This window comes from Cryptotermes secundus, unplaced genomic scaffold (genome assembly GCF_002891405.2).
Source record: "Cryptotermes secundus unplaced genomic scaffold, Csec_1.0 scaffold100, whole genome shotgun sequence".
NCBI lineage: Eukaryota > Metazoa > Arthropoda > Insecta > Blattodea > Kalotermitidae > Cryptotermes > Cryptotermes secundus.
In genome coordinates, this window is record NW_019730585.1 from 1 (window position 1) to 20,224 (window position 20,224).

Sequence of the window (20,224 nt, forward strand, 5' to 3'; positions counted from 1 at the left end):
ACCTTCCGGCTTGTAGCATAGAGCCTCAACCAGCTACGCTACCGCGTGCCCCGTACAGTATCGAAACGTATCGAAAGGCCCAAACCTGAATGATGATGATGATGATGAAAAGAGTAAGATAATCAATTAACAATATTGGTTCTACTGTCAAAGAGTATTAATATTAATTTCGCTTAATATCGTTCGATCGAGTGAATCTGACTCATATGACCACGTGGCTTTCAAATGGATTGACTCCTAAATTATATAATATTTTCGTGTTTCTCTCGCTCTTCCGTAATCCTATTGAAATATTAATAGCATTAACAAAATTTCATATAATGTACCGAATGTTCTAAAATATACATATTGTCATGTGTATTAGTGACTATAAACAGGGTATGGATTGGCGACTCGATTTGTTGACCACTTATATACACTATTCGGAACTACAATTGTAACACTGTTGCTGATTTCCGCACTACAGATCGCTAGCACACGCGAAGTTTTTTTTCGGTCTTCACTAGTCGTTGGTCGGTAATAGCTCTCAGCAATAGTTATTCCTCTGCGATGTTTTCACAAGACCTTTACTGGTAACGAATCTTAACAATGGAGGTAGTTCAGCTTTCGTGGTCACGCCGTTGCCCGCTGGTTAACACTCCACACCTGAACTCTCCAATGTACTGCTAACCCTCAACCATCTCTCAGTTCCATTTCTGTCAAAGTCGAAGTTGAAGTTTCTTTAAGACTGGCGTTTTAACGCCAGTCAGTTCGTCTTGGCATCAAGCAACTTGAGACTCACGACCACAGTTATTTTAAACTGAGCCCTTGCGGTAGTAGTCCTTATGTAACATCCTCTCTGATGAGAAAATGGGTTTGCCTCTAATGAATATGCTTGGCCTTTCGTCAAGTGTACGTATCGGACATATAGCATGTTATTGCAAATTCTTCATTTTGCACTATATACGAGCCCTCTGTCAATATAGGCTTGGCAATGGAGATCATGCCTATCTTACGTATCTTATTCTACAACAGCAGCTTAGTCATAAATCTGATCACCGCCAAGTTTAAGAATCATATACAATTCAGCTGGCCTCGGATCCTCATTATATAGCCTCAGGTCGGATCCAACAGAAAACACCGTTTCATCGTTATATTCCAGCAATATTTTGATTGTTGCTTACGTAATCGTAGTCGCGAGAAACTTTTTACCGAGTCGTTGCCTAGCAGTGAAGGTCTACTCTGGTTCCGCTATTCCGGTTTTAATGCGTCACGTCACAAAATTAACAAACTTCACAGTTCAGAAACATGGGGAAATTCCTAACCACCTGAGCGGCTTCTCGCCTGTTGAGGAATGATTCTGGTCTGTTGTCACTTATTCTTGCTATGGAATAAAACCGGAGCGCGTTGCATGCAGACGCTGATGCAAGGTGGAGTACTGTGGAACTTCAGGTATTAAGAATTCTGCCATACTGATATTTCAGTGTCCATCCTGTCGGGTCCGTTGCCGTTTAGAAGCGACTAATAAAGTTATTTCCCGTATAACATGTTCTTGGCGCTAGCGTAAAATATGTTTACAGTTGTCTTAGGCTTCCAACGACTTGTGGTCGTACACACTGTATGCAATGTCACCGACAGGGGACTGGCCATCAGCAAACCTGCAGTTTTCTGAAATATTCACATTGTTGTGCGCACATCGGTATGTCACAATCAGTCGTATTCCACGATATATCCGCGTTTCTTTGTGCATCTCTTGCTAGCCATAAAGATTAAACAGTATTACTATAGTGATTTCGTTGTTAAGAGTATATTCGAAGACGTTACGCAACAGAAAATCAACGGCAGGTACCGATACGGTGGATACAGAATTTCTTGCCTTGAACGAAAAGTGGAAAGGAAATGCTATTCTGTGCACAAACATCAATGTAGGATATGAAGTTGTCACAACGGTTGTCGTGAAGAGTTATATCTTCTGGGTTATAACGCCGTACAGTTCCTTGATAGTCAGCCGACATTTCGACGCGACGTGTTCATAGAAATTTTCTGTTGATTTTCAACGGCTACATGGCGTTGTATCCAGAAGACAGAATTTTTGGAAGAATAGGTGGATGACGAGTCTAGCTTCAACGCTGATTTAGAGTCTAAATTTTAGACAATCAAACGTTTTTGCCGATAAATTTCAAGATTATATGACCAGACATAACAGTTCAATTGGGGAAGCAATGCCACCTATGCGAAGAATTATACATACTAAAAATAATGAAATAATCATAAATAAAGTTTTACATTTTGTTTCAGATTTCAGTTTTACACCTCTGCATGGCCGTATTTAAATGAAAGTGTTTGAAAATCACTCGATAGCGTAGTTGGTTGAGGTACTCTGCTACAAACCGGAAGGTGGCGGGTTCGAGTTCCGATGAGGTGGAGTTTTTTAATTGACCTAATCCTTCCAGCCGCATTATGGCTCTTGGGTCGACTCAGCCTCTAACAGAAATGAGCACCAGGAATCTGGCTGGGGGGGAAAGGACGGCCGGTGAGTAAGGCTGACAACCTCACCACCATCTGTGAACCGAATGTCTAGAGAAATTGTGGAGCCTCGACGTCTCACAACCCTATGGGTCTTCACGGCCTGTTACTGGGATAGCTTGCTTTCTCTCTCTCTCTCTCTCTCTCTTTTTTTTTAAGTAAGAACAAGACTGTGACGTTTCAGTTAGGCCAGAAGGGGAAAATGGCGGCGTTGTTTCAAGATGCATCACGGTGAGATGTTGTTGGCCGCGAACTGCTGACTCAGTAGAATTGAATACTTGATGACTGATCGGTGAGGGTGACGGCACAGGCAGATGATAAACACAGCCGAGAATGACTGTTCATAATATATTCTATCGAAATTCCTGAAAGTGTAGCAAAAATATGTAAATTTGTTACGCGGGTATATTTTATGTTGCTAATGTAACTGTAGCTTATAATTCAGCGGTGAGCCTCATAATTTAATCTATGAGGTTACGTATTGTAATCGTGCCTTTATTTCTCCCTTACTCATTTCCAATTCATCATTTTGCTGAATGATACGTCAAGGCCGACGTTTAACCTCGGTGAAGTTCACTGCCAGCTCCTACGAGATCACGCACTCATATTCAGTCGTAAACCGTCTCCTTTAGTGCTTTTCACTTCTAATGTACATAACGGGGCACGCGGTGACGTAGTTGGTTGAGGCACTGTGCTACAAGCCGGAAGGTCGCAGGATCAAGTCCCGATAAAGTAATTGGATTTTTTAATTTACGTAATCCTTCCAGCCGCACTATGGCCCTGGGGTCGACTCATCATCTATCAAAAATGGCTACCAGGAATCTTCCTGAGGGTAAAAGGGCAGCTGGCACAGAAGGTTTGACAACCTCAGCGCAATCTGTGAGCCGATTGTCTAGAAAATGTGGGAGCCTGTACGTCTCACAACCCTATGGGCCTCCACGTTCTGTTACAGGGATATATTTACCTTTTTTAGCGTATACACATCGGAATATTATCAGTACCAAAGCGAATGGACACAATACACTGAAGCAATATGTTCTCACTCGTGTGTTATGTGCTGTGTAACTTTCACTGATGCAGCTTCTTAATGCTCAAGAGTTTCTGCTGTGGGGAGCTCAAATTGCATAATAAATGTAACGTTTATAAAATATATGTGGAAATGTAAAAATATTCACAATTACGGTCGTACTGATGGAAAGGAGACGGGTGTATTCGAATCATTCAATCTGAGATCTGCTAATTTGTCCCTAAGATGTATTTAATCAGAATTGAGTAATGAGAATGTAAATAATTCAGCTATGGAACCAAAATTAATTTAACGAAGACGTTTCTACTAATTCTTGTCCTGTTGTTCTCCAGGTCGTTGACGTTTTCGTAACTAAAGTTGCAAAGATGCTCCTATTAGTTTCGCCGTGTCCCTGTGTCCTCATGTAACAATTGCAGATGAAGATATTTCTGTGTAATTTGATATTGAGCAGTTTTACGAAAGCTTGGCGACACAATCCAGCTTTTGTCAAAAAGCCCTTTACATAAGGACCTGTTATTTACTAGTTAGTTAGTTAGTTATTGGAGAGGGTGTGTTTCCCCATGCACCGCGACCAGTTTGATCTATTGTGCTTCCCTCTGTGATATTCTACCAGTCTCTATACCCTATCGATAGTGGTGCTTACCATCAGTCCCGATCAAGCCAGCGAGTTCGTCCTCTACTGGCTTGGCGGTATCTATAATGCTTCCCCCATCTATCAGAGGCGTTAGAGACTACTGTTGGGCGGGAAATGTCCTTGAATTTGGCTCAGTGACCTCCTTAGGAGATATGAGGTTCTTTTACGTGCTGTAAAGCTACGACACGGGACCCACGGCTTAAAGTCCCTCCCGGAGGACTTGTTCCCTGAATTTTTCCGCCCTTAAAATTTCCACGACGTCCGCCGGGTCTGAACCCGCGTACTACGAGTCATGAGGTGGGAACGTTACCTCTAGACTACGGAGGCCGCTTGTTATTCACTAAATATTAGGGAAAAGTTCACACACACAAGCCCTTCGGTCTTCTCCAGATACTTAAATAAAAACAAATTTTATGCCTTATTTCATAACCTGGGAACCGTTAGACTGATTTTGATGTTTCTCGTGGCCCACCTCGACCGTCCTTCCCCCCATGTTTTGCAATGTTTGTAAGAGAAGATAACGTTATCGAACTGAAAGTCTGCAGTCAGCAACAAAGGAAATCCGCCACAAATATTACACTGTTCCCTAATATAGTTCCACCTTTGTATCGACACTGTAGCGTTTGTGACTCTTCATACGTGTAGTTCGTGGCTTTGAACTAAGAGAACTTAGTCTCTTTGTCCGTTTTATCACTTCTCAATCCAACACTGTTATGGTGCTTATAGTTGCTTATTCACACATTTTAAGGCTTCCAAAACCGTAGTCAGTGGCGGACCTTGGCGATGACATAAATGCGAACATACAACAGAAAAAAAACTCCGTGGTTTTAGTCCGTAAGCGAACTATACAGACCGAGCGACCGCCGCTTATCGGTGAAGTTAGCGACCGCCTCTGTGGTCTAGTGGTCAGAGTTCCTGGCTACACATCCAGAGATCCGGGTTCGATTCCCGTAGCTACCAGATTTTCTGAGAAGTAGTGGTTGGGGAACGGAGTCACTCAGCCTCGTGAGGATAATTGAGAAGCTATTTCAAGAAAATGACGGCCCCGGTCTAGAAAACCGAAATTAACAGCCGTGGCGTTTCGTTGCGCTGACCACGCGACGTCCTCTATCCGCTAAATTTGGCAAATGCGAACATACACGTTAAAATACATTTCAGAATATCTTGACTGTTTTCTTGATGGTCCGTTTCCTGTCGGTGACCTTGCGTAGAGTGGGCCGTCCATCTGACGTTGAAACGCGTGTGAAAGGCGGGAACTTGCTTTCTTATAAGTCTTCAGGCGTGCAGTGAACACCACACAGAAGCAGTTACAATGTTGACAGAGACCTTAAGTTGTTTTGTCTTCTGCTCGACAGAATAGCCGCTCCACGGCATCAGATGGGTAGGACCCTGCCTTTGTGTGAGCTCCATATTTCAACTTTTTTGTTGTCAGACATATGGCACTTTGATTAGCAGAGATGTTTAATTAATTATGGAAAAAATTTTAATGCTTTGTTTTCAGATAGGAGAGGAAGTACTGTGCATCAGATGTATTACTGGTTTGTTAATGAAAAATGGATGATGCATAAAATATTTATATCCAATCCATCACATTTTTCTTCTTTCTCTATTATTAAATAAAGTACACGTGTCTGAAGCAAAAATCATGGCCCAATTCTTTTCAAATTTATCCTGAACTGAATTAATATTTTAACCCGTTTAAATAGTTCGCAGCCCCTGACTTGAAAACGGAAAGGGTATATTCCTAGATTATTTAACGACGCTCTTTAAACTCTTGTGGTTAGGCGTCAATGAGATGAGAATGTGTTAGGCGGTATGCTATTTTGAGTAATTTGCCGTGTCGCGTCACAGCATTACTTTTTAGACTGAGGAGCCCTATACGATTCTCGCTGATTATCCCGTAACCCTTCTAAGGTCAAAGCTAGGTGAAGAAAGCAATCTTCTGGGACGTGGCGCCGTGTAGATGTGATGTTAACTGACGTTTCGGAGGAACGCATTGCCTCCATCTTCAGGGTAGAAGGCAAATAAGAAAATCCGCAAGCGAAGAAACAGTGAGAAGAGGTGCAAGCAGACTAATGTCGGAACGTATTCATGTGTGACTTCGTGCCTACAGTTAAGGAACTAATGTTTATGCCACTTAGCAGTAAATATTACAGCACTTTAACACGTGAGAGATTACAGTCTGTAAATATATTATTGCAGTTTTTGCTGTGTGGGGTTCCCTGTACTGTATTCTAATAAGTGTGTTAAGTCTTCCAGCAGAATGGCTCGCCATATTCGGTTTCTTAGGTAAAGACTCGCGTCGGTTCTACCGCTTTATAAAAGAGTAATGTTCAAGAAGCCCCTCCAGGAGAACCCTTGAGAAACAAATAGTCGCTCATGTACTTAAAGGAATAAAATTTGAAGCTACTATTTTTTTATTGCTAGTGGGGTGCGACTAAGTCCCTTGTACTGCGGTCACTTCTGGCCTATTGTACCAGCCCCAGATGATATCTGAGGGTGATTGTGGAGCAATTGGTGGAATGAAGATTGGTAAGGGAAACAGAAGTACTAGGAGAAAACCTGCCCCAGTTCCACTTTGTCCACCACAAATCCCACTTGACCAGACCCGGGATCGAACCCGGGCCGCCGCGTTGGGAAGTCAGCGACTAACTGCTTGAGCTATGGCGCGGCCCTTAAAGCTACTAGGTTCTGATTATCTTGACATTTTATCCGGTCTAGAAAACCGAGACTAACGACCGTGGGGAACCGTTGCGCTGACCACGCTACACCCTCTATCAGCTAGAGTTGGTACTAACTTCACCGACAAGCGGCGATCGATCGGTCGGTATAATTCGCTTGCAGACCAAAACCCAAGACTTTTTTTTTTGTTTTGTGTAATTTTCAATAGTAGCTTATTCATTTCAGTACTTTATGGATTGAGAAGTTGAAAGACTGTCTGGATATGAGAGGGACAGTGTAGCATAGTAACCAACGAAACCTGCAGAGTAACAGGCATTATAATCAGTATTGTTCGCCTCGTTCTGTTAGGATGATGCGAAACGCGTGACATGGAGAATATTACCTCTTGCCCCTATAATATTCTATCCCATGGAGTTAGCCAGTTCATCTTCCCAGAGTATGGCAGCAGTGGATTCACGCACAGCTCCCCAAACCTCAATTTGACATGCACTGTCAAAGGTGTGCTTCAGTCACACCGATGCAAAGTACGATTGACTCCCCTCTTCGTGATGAATATGCAACTTGTATAGCAGGACTGATCAATGCAGTGACGCGTTCACAGCCGGAAATACTGTGAGGAGGAATAGATCGTTATCACTCCTGTAAGTAACACCCTCTTTTCTCTGTGTGTGTGTGTGTTTGTGGATACAGCAACGTTAAATCCACACCCTGCTATCGACCACCCGTTCTTTTTTTCACACAAATACACATACAGACATATATTTTGTCACCCTCGATTCCGCACAGTAACACCCCTTTTTTGTAACAGCCCCCTTCCTATTTTGTCCACTATTGTGTGGCATTCTCCCATTCTCCCATTCTAGACAAATCCGTCTAATATTTCTCCATTATCGGAAATGAGTGTGTCTCTTTAAGACCTACCCTTTGCTTGAAAGGCCATTGATGTAATATCGTTACTCAGAAGTGCTTTGCAGTGTCCCTTCCAGACTTCGGTTTGTGGAGTGAAAATTCTCTAAACAATGGAAACTACATAAAACAAAATGATATTGTTTTCTTCTATTGTCTTTCTTACTTGCCTGTTCTTCTGTAGATTCTTCTACATTTTTAATTTCACCTTAATCGTCTCTTCGTCATCCTGCACTTTCTCATTTTTTCTATTTCCTCCACCCCTTCCTCGCTGTTCCAGTTTTCTCCTTTCTTCGCTTCTCTTTTCCTCTCCATTCCTCTTAAGTGTCCTAATCCACAAAATATTGCGTGAAAGTTACTCAAAAGCATGGTTTATTACAACCATTCTCCGAAAATTTCTTGAGCTGTGTTATTTGACTCTGTAAGAAATTCTGTACTTTATTTGGGGAGGGTGGGGTCGTAGTTTCATAACCATATTTACAAATGTTCATTTTTTGTTCATGTTCTGAATACATTGAATCAAATCATCACTATCACACGCTATTCAAGATATGTTATTTTCACATCCATACCTAAGTTTCCCTTGCAAGTTCTTCTGGAAGTATACTAGATCCATATATTCTTAACTTCGAAAAATAAATAAATTTCTGTCGCAATTTCTACTTCTGCAGTTTCCATTCGTTCATTCTAAAAGCTGGATCCTGAGGTTCTCCTCAGTGCTTTCTGGTTTCGATTTGGTCTTCATTTCTACTCTCACGTCATCAAGATGTCAGGATTGTTAATAATATTGTTGTTTTTATTATTTTATTTTTTCTTCTATTTATTATAATAAATAGAAGACAAAATAAAATAATAAAAACAACAATAATAATTATTATTGTTGTTGTTGTTGTTCTTCATATTCCCTCCTTGTCAGTATTATCAAAGCAACCGTCAGTTGAATGCTAGTGGTAAATTTTTGGGCCGTGTTCAGGTATTAAGGCATGATACCCGAGATTAGCGTCCTTGGTTGCCTGTCGCCTTCCCTGCGATCAATAACGTCAATATTTTGATGCCACATAAACGCCGAGTTCTGTGTTCTGTGTGGGCGAGCTAAAAATTTCTAGGGAGGAGTTTTTCGGTTTTTTTCCTCGTATCATACCTGTGCCATAAAAACGACTACCTTATTGACTTGTCTGCTTTTTTTAAAGACTGTTATCTGTGGTACACTAGAATCCACTTCCCCGTAAAACGAATTGCTAAAGGAAAATAATACAAGCTAACATGAAAAGTCTGTCTGAAAACTAAGACCTTCTTTAATAGCTGTATGAAAGGCTCAGGCAATATCCATGAAAAGACTCTGGTGGTTTGTTGCTGTGACAACGTTGGTAACAGATGCGAATGAAAGTGATTCTCGCATTAAGTTATGACTTGATGCTCTAAACCAGGAATAATGACAATTCTTTCCACCTTCATCACTGAGCTGGCTGATATAGCTGTAACGCTGTAAATTTTTTTCGAGAGGTCCGCGGTTCCAATCTCTGCAGGACATCGGGTGTTCTGGCTAAGGGTTTACATACTTAACTAATCTGTACACCCAAAACCCGAGATATTACCGCGATTAAGCTAGGCCGTTTCTGCTTATGAGTTATCCTGCTATTCCACGGTACGTACACTGGATAATAAGAGACGCTATCGTGAAATTAATAACAAAATATACTCCGTACCTTCGTTTTTTGAGAGGTTAATGTAAACTTCGAAGCAGGCCTGCACCCGAGTCTCGGCTATTACGGATAATAATACAAGCTGGAAGGTCGTGGATTCAAATCCCGATGAGGTCATTGGATATTTTTTAATTGACCTAATCCCTCCAGCCGCACTATGGCCCTGGGGTCGACTCAGCCTCTAACAGAAATGAGTACCAGGAATTATGTAAATAATTTTCCTCGAGAATAAAGCGCGGCCGGCGCGTAAGGCTGACAACCTTACCGCCATTTTTGAGCCGATTGTGTAGATAATGTGGGACCCTCAACATCTCACAATCACAACCCTATGGGCCTTCACGGCCTGTTAGAGGGATAGCGTTACTTTACTTTACAATACTAAATTTAGCTGAAACTTCCTTTTATTAGCAGTTCACATTTGAATTACAATTTGAATTTGAATACCACTAAGTAAGCCATATCTATTAAAGACCTATCATTTTTACACTCATATTCATAATCGTGGAGCTGAGCTCTTCTAGAGGAGCCGCAATTTCTGCAGCTAGTCAAGAATTTTCCAGCTAATTTATGGAACCCGAAGGTTCATTACTGTGTGAATAAGAGCTCTCAGCTGGTCCCTATCCTGAACCAGATCAATCCAATCCATAACATCCCATCCTATCTCTCTTAAGATCCATTTTAATATTGTCCACCCACCTACGCCTTGGTCTTCCCAGTGGTCTCCTTCCTTCTGGCTTTCCCACCAATATCCTATATGCATTACTCGTCTTCCCCATTCGTGCTACATGCCCCGCCAACCTCATCCTCCTTAACTTGATCAATCTAATTATACTTTGAGAAGAGTACAAGTTATGAAGCATCATTTTTACACACTCGTGGGAAAGTGGACATATATGAGAAGACAGTTTTAATGTACGTGTATGTTAGAATATTCGGGGGTGAAAAAGTGGATTGGTTTGATCTGTTAGATGTTGTACGAATATACTTATACTGCTCTCCGTGGCTTACCTGTTCTAGTCTACTCTTGTATTTGTCCACCCACCTACACTGAACGGGATACTCTGCAATTCAGAAATCTGAGATATTTTGAAAATGATTTAACTCAACTTTATGGCTACAGAGTTTTATTTACAGAGACTGAAAATTACGTGGTAACCTGAAAATCGAAGATATTTATAAAGAATGTCTAAACTAATGGAGATTATGGCCGCGAGATCCTATGAAATGTCGTAATATTGTCACGCGCAGGGGGTGTGCGTGACTTATAGGCGAGTTTTGGATTCGATTATGGGATTTATTGACACCTTATACGCTCAACTTGTAACTGCAGTTAATTATAGCGTTATCGCTGTTTCAACACTTTACAGCTCACTGTTACACATACTAGTGTCCTCAATTTTCACTAGTCGTATCCTGGCGACGGATTTATAGCAACCTCACTGTCACTGCAGCATACTATGAAGTCTTCTTTGCGCTGAGTAATTCCTCTCTTGCCATTTCTCTCAATTATTCTGCCAAGTGCAAACTTTGGAGACTCTTTCAATTCTATCTCTCAGTCAGACTCAAAGAGTCAAAATTACTTTAAGACTGTATGTTTACCACCAATCAGTTCATCTTGGCGTTAATCCCTTTGAGTCTCATTGTCATAGAATTTTTCAATTGAATCCTTGCGGTCATAGTCCTTATGTGACATCCTCTCTGACGAGAAGTTGGGGTTGTCTCTTAAGAATATGTTTGCCCAGAATTCAGAGTTAAGATTTGCTTTATGACTGGCGGTTTGCCGTATATCAGTTCGTCTTGGCGAAACCCCCCTTGAGACTCATCACAAGTAATTTCTTGTTTGAACTGAACATTTACGGTCCTAGTCTTTATGTTACAACCTCTCTGACGAGAGGGAGGGTCCGACGTATATAAATGTTGCTAGCCCTCACCATCGCGGTTATTCTCAGGTTCAAGTCCCGCGGGCCTCATGCCCACATTTTGCTGTCTCACATTCTAGACTCCCCCAGCCTGGAGGGCCAGGTCCCCATATTTATATCCCCCAGGAAGAGGCTGGCTCAGTTATACCCCCAGGCACTGGGTTCCCTCTTCATCGCCTCCTACGACTCGCTGGGTTACTGTGGAGGTATTCGACCTCGGGTCCGCACAGGATGGGAACCTATATCTCTCAGCTGCCTGAGATCTTCGTTATATAGCCTCGGGAGCGGCCCCCTCGGAAAACACAGCTTCCAACAATACACTTGTTGTGTGTTTATCGATCCGTTGTTTAGAAACAGGTTATTCTGTTGTTACACGCGATATGTGTACCTAGTCGTTGCCTAGCGATGAACCATTCCGGCTTTCGGGCCTCGTGAAACTATAGAATGTTGCATGTAGGATTTTCTCTCGTTCATGCCTTAGCTGATCTGTACAGAGTCCAGTGATGATAGGATGCAGTGCCGGAACTCCTATGATATATATTGCGCTACTCTCTGCTGTGTACATGCTCGGAAAGATGAAATTGTAAACTTATTGAAGTCGCTCAGGATAGAGACTGATGGATTACATTAGTGAAAGCGGCAGTAAACCTTCGGTTTCATAAAAGGTGAAACTGCCTTTACCACTTTGGCGACTGTAAACTGCTGAAGACAGATTATATTCTCTGTTTACAGGGCATCCAAATTCTAACCTAAGCTTTTGGTAGTGACACTATTTACGAGTATATCAGTGGTAGCAGAAGCAGTTGCCCATGTTACCGACCAGAAATTTCCATCTTGAAAAACATATATGGATTTTATTCCGATTTTCTTTAAAGTCGCATCATTGTGAACAAGGGAAATATGTGATTCTGTGTTGCATGTCTGACTGCTCTGATATGCACATTAATAAGGGGATGCTACATGTCATTCTCTTTCATCCCTCACCCCATCTGACGTCAATTACCAAGTCATGGGGTTAATGAATTGTTACATAGTCCAGTGGATAAAGTCTGGTATATGTGGTACATAACTTAAATGGTTCAATGGAGTAAAGAATTATGCAAATTAAAATGGACTTTTGTGGAATTGAAAGTTAGATATTATAATGTCAAATGCTTGCCTGTCACTTTCTATGGCGTTAATTTTCCGCTTTTCGATTGACATTGTTTTGCGAGAATCATGCAGCTTTGCGTAGGAAGGTACAGGCACATATCGCATCCGGAAATTTAAAATTAGTTCTTGGAATAATTCTGGAGTCTAATTTTGCCAACCTTCGCAGCCAAGAATTGTAAAATTTCAGACTGTTATCTTTATCGGGTCTGCCCGTCTGTCTCTCCGCACGTACCAACATGAGGACCGGTAGGCGGACTTTAATGGAACTTGGCATTGGGAGGTTCTACTGTAACATCATCGGCACCTGTTTGTTTTTGTTTAAAATCGCACAAAAGTTACGGACACATTTACACGAAGGTCTGTGTTCGTTTCTGCGCATATTCGCACCTCTAGCATCTTTGTCATATACATACAGAGTCTCCGGATGAAAGGTATCCAAAATAAAATAATTATATCTCAGAAAGCTTCTATTATACACATTTGTGGGTTACACTGCTACAAAGGGGAACTATCAAAGTGTTTTCTTTTTGAGTATGTAACTTTCTCAATGAATTTCAACGTGGGCTTCCTTCATGGCACGACAAATATCCAGAAGATATTCGACCTCGTTCCACGTTGCTTGAAGCATGTTTGGTGTTACCATAGCCACAGCGTCCCATATGTGGGCTTTCAGGTGTTGCAGGTTGTTGATCTTAACCTGATAGACAATATTCTTCACATAACTCCACAAGAAAAAATTCAGTGGGATTAAATCTGGCGACCTAGGAGGCCAAGCGATTGATGCCCCTCTGCTGATCTATCTCCCAGCCATCTCTCTGCCCAAGTGATTCCTAACATGGGAGAAATGTGGCGGCGCTTCCGCGTAAGCAGTGCATGAAAATAAAACTTGCAGAGGTTTCCTTTCTGATGACATAAACCGGATACGTGTATGACAATTACTTTCCGAGATATAAATGTTTTATTTTGGATACCTTTCATCTGGAACCTATATATATATACACTGTTTCGAAAATACCCTATCTAGAACACTGAAACACATGCTTTCTTGAATCTTATGATTTTCGAGATGATCAAACAAGGGAGAGAACATCCCAGGACTGTTGCGCTCTTCGTAAATCCTTCCTATCTAAACTTGTAGTTCTGTGTTCAGCAGCCAGCTGAACGAACGCGAAGATTGCAGAAATCACTTATTCTGGTTAATAACCAAAATGAAGCATTCTACGTATATGAATGCGTACTTAATTAAAATTGACGGGTACTACAACCGTTACTTCGTTCAATATTTTCTTACTTATTTTTAGTGCAACTTATTTTATCTAAATTAGTCGTTCCTCTTGAAGTATTTAAAATTATCGACGTGTTGCAGAGGCTGTTCACTTTTCTGGTTTCCGCCTTGGACATTGTCCTCAGTCCTTCATATTAAGTTAGGCGCCGTAACAACGAAGCTACTAAATTAGGCCTGCTAGCTTCGTCCTGTCTCTTTGTTCACACGTTAAAGGTGGAGGACAACTGAACGGACTTCCTTGACACAATCTGATATTGGTCAGGTTTTATTAAAATGTCTCTAAGACATTCATGGTTTGGTAGGAATCGAGCAACAGTAACGGACACTTGACACGAGGATCTACATGATTTTCTTGAGGGTTCTTGAGCGTAACTCTGTATACATATGTTATAGTGAAAAACATTTGGAACAGAAACTTTCGATGTGTTAAAAAGATTTTATTTTTCAGAATTTAAGGGCAATAATGTAACAAACGCACCAGAATTGTTACGCTGTGCGCACTTTTCCTGAGCTCTTTCTTATAAATACAGCAGTCCCTCGCCAATCAACCGCGAACATCAAGTATCCTTCATGTTTTCCATTTATATCAATTTCTGACAAAGTGGGATTCGTTTTAAAATTAATTTTTCAAGTTTTTGGATGAAGTCAGTAGCTGTATATAGCGTAGAATTATGGGATATTTGGTGAACAAAGAATTTGAAAGTACGTGGAGTACTTCCTTGGAGGGACCGAGAGAAACCACGAAACACATGATTCATGACAGCCGAACCCCGGAAACGAGATTTGAACCTGGGTACTTCTGAGTACGAAACAGAAGTTCTACACACACTACTGTGTTCTTCCGTCTTACATGTTGCGCCAAACTTTGTCTTGAAGGTCTGCACGTTGAAATCCAAGAACACCGTCTTAATGTTTTCTTAGCCTAGTATGTTATGGTCTTCACTAAATGTTATTAAGTTTGGAGGGCGATCGGGAGGGGGGGTATATCGCACAGCTGAGCAGAAAATTATGCATATGGAATATAGATGGAACCCTGAGGGGAAGAGATTTCTTGGTAAACCTAAGCATAAATGGATCTGAAAAATAGGACATGGACTAGTTTCATCTGGATCAGAAAAGGGACCAGCGAAGTTCTCTTCTAACCAAAGTAATGAAAATTTGAGTTCCATAAAATTTTGTAAATGTTTAAAGTAGCTGAGTGACCTTCACATTCTCAAGAAGGAGACTGCCCCATGGAGCTAGTTCTACCATTTCCGTAGTCCGCAGGATAACAAGCTCGAAAAGTGCGGAAGAATGTTGATTTCTCGAGCGAGTCTCGAACCCAGAGTGTCTGATGCTGACTTCCTGAATATTCCAGATGTAAGGTGTGAGCACTTGCTTTGCAGTTGGATTTACTAAATTTCGATACCTTGTGGAAGAAGAGGTAGCCTGTGCCCAATAATCACAATCGTATTTAGTTTCTAAACCATAACTTCGCTGGCCTTCTGGAAAGTTTGCTTGTCCCTAGAACTGCGTATCTTTCAGCGTGAATACCACTGATTCTGCTGATATTGCCTTGGCTTTTGGAATGGTTGCTGGGCAACGTTATGCTGCCCCAGACATTTGCTCTCTCTCTCTCTCTCTGTCTCTACCTTTCTGAGCCGATTTATCTGTTGGAGTGAAGAGTTGACTCTACCAATAGAATGTGACCAAAGGAACCCGGAGCAGCTAATTTCCGGTGCTGTTCCGTATGCCATCTTGTCAAGCGCCCCCACCACTCAATCCGGACGTCGTGCTGTTGGCCTGGTGGCTACAGCACTGAGGCGGAGCTAGTTCCTTTTGCTGTTTACGGCGCTGTAAGTGGCTTTGAAACCAATTCTGAAATTATATTTACTTGATCTTCCCACCCTCAGAATGGTGTAGGGGTTTTGCAGACATTTCGCAGCAAGTTCTGTTTCCAGTTTCGTGTCTGTATCGCATTGTTTTCTAGACAATCGGCTCATAGATGACGGTAAGGTTGTCAGCCTTACGCGCCGACCGCCTTTTACTCCCAAGAACATTACAAGAATATTCCTGGTACTCTTTTCTGTTAGAGGCTGAGTCGAACCCAGTGCCATAGTGCGGCTGGAAGGGTTAGGTAAATTGAAGAAAATTACTGACCTCATCGGGAATCGATCCCGCGACCTTCCGGCTTGTAACATATTGCCTTAACCAAGTACGCTACCGCGTACCCCAATTTTTATTTATAATTATAAGTAATGGTTAGAATATTCTTTTTCTTTTGTCACATCACCGTTTAACACATACTGCGTTCTCACGGCAACCATCAATTTAATTTCTCTAATTTTATTCATCTACTTGAAACTAAATACATAAAATTAATTATTTTCATATCGTTTGATATTCCGTGTGATGTTTTGCATTGCCTTCAATATCGTTAGAAAGAAGCATGGCTTTGTAAAATATTCATGGCATATTTCATATAATTATTTTATATATAATATATATGACATGTTTCATTTCCCTTTTTCGTCTACTCTCTGCTGGGACATGGAGATTTGCGGCTGTTATTAAATACTGAATTGTAATTTTTTTATTTCCTTCATCTTCACATCATTCTGACGTGTTTTCAGCGAATTTCCTCCTTACATTCTTGTTCTTCCTCTTTATCTCCTTCTTCTGTGTTTGTTGAATTCTCGCAACAGTAACTAACATTCATATTGATGATATAGAGAAGGATATGAGACTTAACCTCGTGGGTGTTGTGGTGTAGTGAGAGATAAGTCTTAAATCACAATTTTATGGTCAGAATCTGAGAAGGATACTTGTTTGTATTTTGCCAGTTACATACAATTCTTAGCCTTACACCGAAAGCTTCTGTGACTGGTTCTATTGTTATATGTTCATATATTTGAGACCTTGAAATTCTCTTTTTGCACGAGGTTTAACCGGCCAGATGTTTAATCAGCCAACCCGTCACTTAAACGAATCACTGAAACCATCCAGCCCAGGTTGTGCCCAATCTCGTATCCGACCAACCATAATGAAAATTACCTTCGAACTAGTCGAGAGATATCCATATTTTGAGGCGGTTGACCCAAGAAGACAGGAGTACTATTTCCCAAACGGAGTACGCGGTAGCGTAGTTGGTTAAGGCACTATCCCACAAACCGGAAGTCCTAATCCTTCCAGCCGCACTATGGCCCAGGAGTCGACTCAACCTCTTAACAGAAATGAGTACTAGGAATCATCTTGGGGGGTAAAGGGCGGCAGGCGCGTAGAGCTGACACATTTACCGCCATCTTTGAGCCGATTATCTGCAAGATGTTGGAACCTCAACATCTCGCAACCCTATGGGCCTCCACGGCCTGTTACAGGGACACCTTTACCTTTACTGTACTATTCCCAAACGCTTGAACTAGATCACATTCACCATTTTAATATTACGTCTCCAGCCAAAGAGACCTACATGACCAATGAGTACGAGTTGATGGTACGCATTGTCAACGTTGCATGGCTGGCACTCCATTGGATAATGAAATTGGGCTGCATAACAAAACTGACATGTGAAATGTTCCCCCCGGTTCGAGATCTTGAACATCCATCACACTAGACTATTACAGACAATACTGCTGATTGGGATTAACGTGTTGTCAGTAGGACACACACTAATACATGCAGACACAACTCATAATTTAATTAAAGGTTTCTACGTGCATTATGAACTCCTGATTAATAATTATGATGCATAGAGTATCAGCCACCGATCGGCGACCAACTGATTCCAGCTGTCCTGCTGAGTCATCATGCCTATTTTAAATGTCTGTTCCTTATTCTCACAAATAGACTATTGGGATGTCTCAATCAAGTTGCGTCACAGAAATTTGATTCGCAGCTTTATTCGGCGCCACTTTCTAGACGGTTCCGGTTCGCATGCAACCTCCTGTCGCGTAGGTTCCGGAAGGTTCCACCAGGAGCGTGAAACTGGCTACTCAGCTCCATTCCGTGCCTATGATAATGAGTGGAGATTAACCTCCACCGCCATCCCCCATGGGATACCTTTTCCAATTCATCGTGCTTGAAGAATAATGCACATTTATATTGTAGATATTTCCGTAGTAATTTTTGCCAACTAAATTTGCTCATTTTAAATTATATTAGGAATTTTAGTACGACCGTGTCATAGTGCGATTAGCCACCGGCTTCTCAGCGCGGCGGCCAGGGTTCAGGCCCAGGTTAGTTAATGCAGAGTTCATGGTGGATTTTAAGGTCTACTGGGACAGGATTTCTCCTAGCGCACATGTTTCCACTGCGAATTCTTATCTTAAACAACTGCTTCATTCCTTAAGTATAAAAAGTAGGTATTTACAGAAGCTAGCACGCAAAATTTGAGCTTGATTTAGGGCAACGCATCGATGAATGCTTAGTGTCTGTATAAACATCTCTTGAATTGTGTACAGGAGACCTGTAGAAACAATTTTACTCGTACTCTGAATACTTTGAAGTTTCAGAACTGGAGCACACATTTCGAGCAAGTGCATACTCCAGCATAAATTTCAAAAGAAAGACAGCTCGTAATTTCTTCCATAATATTCGTATTTTTCATTAATTTTGATGTCCTTGAACATGACAGTCATTGTTTCTTCCTCGATAATTAATAAGACCTTTGCTTTGAACTTGTGATTACGTAACTAAATTAAGCAGTTGATCGACCAGGCAGTTGACCGTGTTCCTACCCATATGGAACAAACGGAATGCATTGAGTCGATATCGATAAGAAAGCGTGCTGTTTTATTTGTTGTACAGTCACTTCAGCTCATTTCGTAACACACGGCTCATGCCCTTAAGATGCGTACAGATATTATACTCCCATTTCAGTCACGGTCTTCCAAGTGGTCGCTTTTAGTGTGAAAACTACATGGAGGGATGGAGTACAGGAATTCTTGAAAACATGTAGTCGCCCAAATGAAGTAACTACTTACTCCTAGTGCAGCTTTAAGATTCCTTACCCTGTTCACAAAAGCCAGCCACTGGCCCCCATTTGGAGGGAGCTGAATTCAGTCCACCCTCTCGCATTTTATTTCTTTGAGATCTATGTTGTATTTTGTTCTCACGGTGCTATGAAGAGTACTGTCTTCTGGAATGTAACGCCGTGTGGTCTGGTAGAAGTTCACTGATGTTTCAGAGGAACGTACTGCCTCCATCTGTCCTCCGCCTACCTGCTGGTGTCTCGTTTGGTTTATCTTTCGATCCTGAAGATGGAGGCAATACGGCCCTCTGAAACTTCGGCGAGCTACTACCTGACTACGCTACTATAAGGCATGTTTCATTGCACTGTCTCTTGTACTCCACGGTTTCGCAAGTGCCCCGACTAACATTCTGTATACATTTTTCATCCCATCTGTGACCCATCCATTTAATTTCGCCTGCATTTAATGAAGCTTGGTGAAGAGCACAAATTATGAAGCTCCTCATTACATGCTGTTCTCCATCCTCGTATTACTCTGCCTTCTAGGCTTGTCCGTGTGGTTCTCCAACAGATTTCTCGATTCAACTTTTGTTTCTCCAATCAGAATTGCATGGCGACCCCATAGAAGTTCAAAGTAATTCTGGAAGGATCATATATTATGAATCGTTGCTGCAGTTGTTTACGTCACCGCAGTAGACGGGTTAAGAGAACGACATGAAAGGAATTCATCAAATACATTGTTTTATTGCGCTTTTTGGCCCAATTTAATAATGTACTAACGGAAATTAGATTGTCGTATTTGTCGCTAAGACATTGGTACATTGGTATAAATATTATGTTTTTGGGCATTATCCATTGACCTGTCTATATTTAAAAACCGTCCTGTTTATTTTCAAAAAACAACGTTTCGGAGACTGGAATCTGTCTCTGACTTCAGGTAAAACCTACTCAGTTTGGCCTAATCAATAGAGTTAGCCCCCGTCTCCGGAGAAATGTTGTGTTTTGAAAAATAAACAGGATGGTTTTTAAATAAAGACAGGACAATGGATAGTGTCTAAAAACGTAATATTTGTATTCGTATTTGTCACGCTGCGCGTATATCTCATCTCCTAGTGGAATTTTGAAATGTTTGTTTGTAGGGAAATTGATCGGGTGACCTGGATTAGGGTTCATATCGGTCCATTGTAACCCTTATTCTCTGCCTCAATAAATGCCACTTACCTTTATAGAGGAAGCTCTTCGTCAGTATTGGCGCATGATTCTATACAAGCTGAAGATTTCTGTGGGATCTAGGAATTCCTTTAAAGAGATCTGTGATAAGGGTCTAGTGAATAATTGAAGACACACAAGAACAAGTAATTCTCGGCCCTTGATGCAGTCTGATATGCGAATTGCAATTGTTTTCTAATAATACGTGTAGAACTTCATCTGTAGCAAATGAGTGTAAAGACCAGTGAACCGGA